Here is a 1,789-nt window from a genome sequence, read left to right as displayed (position 1 = left end):
ACTGCACGTCCTTGGCCTAGACGACCCAGAGAAATAGAAGGAACGGACTGATAATTCGAAATATATAAAACAACAAAATATGCAGAGCACACAATTTTTTTTAGGGGAAAAAAAGTGTTATCAGAATGGAGATATGCTGTATCTTATCAGACTGCTTCAAGAAGTACAAGGAGTTCGCTCGCTTGTGTGGGTAAGTTGAGTTGTCTGTTATCTCATTCAAAAAGCAATAATATGACGAAAGCTTTGTTATCAGCAGGTGTTCCACAAAATGTCAACCCGGTATAATGTGACCATAAAAGGGACACTTGGTCTTCAATTCACGACTCACAGTTTCCTAGTCGATCGCAGTTACAGCCTTTGTTTCTTGAATAATTGCTTTAAAATTATTCTGGTCCTCGCTGGTCCTTGAAATTTTATAGTTGGCGCTTGAAGGATTTTAATGTCGAATAGATAGGACAACATTTGCACGTTTTTGTTTAAGTTTTTTTAAATATTGCCCCCCCCCCTCACCTTATGGTGTCCAGGGTCTCTCAATGGAGATTGAGCACGGATAGCCCAACCTCAAGCCAGCTCCCTCGTGGAGCACCGACCTTGACACGGTGGGGAAGCTTGAGGCACCTCGGGGGCAAAGTAGTAATTCCGGATGTTAAGCTTATAGCGAACCACTTGACCGGCAATCTCCGATATGTGACTATTGGCGATCCAACCAGGTGCCTGAATGGCCTCGGCAATCCCGAGCCCAAGCTACCCTGTTCAATGATGACCAAACAGATTCTTCAATGGTGAAGCAGTCGGCCGCCTAGCCAAATACCACCACGTTCGTGGCGCCAGGGTCGCCGGCACAGTAGTGAAATAAGCGAACGTCCCAACCAGCGACAATAGGTCCCAACACATCTTCAGCTGGGAAATGCGATACCAAGTGTTAGCGACCTGACGCATATATTATCCCTCAAGGTCAAGAGGCAGAGTATGGCAAAAATGAGTTATGTCAAAGCTACTGGCCGTCCATGGCGTTTATTTCCTCCTATAACAGGAGACCCAACTTTATCCAGGCGCTCAATCTTCTCGATTCCAGATCCCAGGCTGTCCGGTAGCCCAGCGAGAGGACACTTCGAGATTCAAGGGAGGGGCTAGCGTTTACGCTAAAAAGCCATCGAAGGTAAGAGTCATTGAGAGCGCAACGGACATAAACGGGGTGAATAGAATTTCCGTTGAGGTAGGTGGGCTGTTTTTTGCATAACATCTACAAACCACCTAGAGCGACTTGGACTACATCACCGGTACCAGTGGTCAGCCATCCTTTCATCTGCCTGGGATACTTCATTAGCAGCCATCACGAATGAGGATACGGAGACTGCAACGAGGCAGATAGACAATCTCACCCATTGATTGACTGTAACGATTTTCACCTAGTGTACGATCCCACAGCCAAGGGTACCAGGGGTACTTTAGGGGCACTCGCCATAAAACAATGGCATGATTAACAGAAAACATCATTGCAAGAACGGATGGGCGAGTGCCAGAATTCGGTGGTACGCTACTCAATGGAAAATTCTAAGACGCACAAATGTTGAATTAGTAGTCTCGGTTTATCACTAGTTAAATTGAGCTTTAAAATCTGAGGTGTATCGTTGGTTCCACGTTTTAATACTTATATTCAAAACAAACACATTATTTTGAATTTTTCTTCAGCTTTTGAATTATGATTTTATTGTAATTCCTTCAAAAGTAATAGCCGTTTGGCCTGGGACCCCCTGTAAAGCGCTTTGAGCGCGTTGAGTGGATATTG

At 45.0% G+C, this 1,789-nt stretch overlaps 1 protein-coding gene across 7 annotated transcripts in view; it reads right to left on the bottom strand.

Annotated features, from left to right (window-relative positions):
- Nucleotides 1–81, bottom strand: part of LOC144974395 (uncharacterized) — a gene marked incomplete at its 3' end in the record, with an annotated part of 142,128 nt that extends 142,047 nt beyond the window's left edge. For 5 of the 7 annotated variants that reach the window (XM_078917240.1, XM_078917239.1, XM_078917241.1 and 2 more), the window contains 1 exon segment: nt 1–52. This exon segment is cut by the window's left edge and continues 6 nt beyond it. 7 annotated transcript variants of the gene reach the window in all.
- Nucleotides 82–1,789: the final 1,708 nt, after the last annotated feature.

Source organism: Berghia stephanieae, chromosome 6 (assembly GCF_034508935.2).
Source record: "Berghia stephanieae isolate SIO BIC M18660-M18661 chromosome 6, UCSD_Bste_1.3, whole genome shotgun sequence".
Classification (NCBI taxonomy): domain Eukaryota; kingdom Metazoa; phylum Mollusca; class Gastropoda; order Nudibranchia; family Aeolidiidae; genus Berghia; species Berghia stephanieae.
This window is presented reverse-complemented; position numbering and strand designations above follow the sequence as displayed.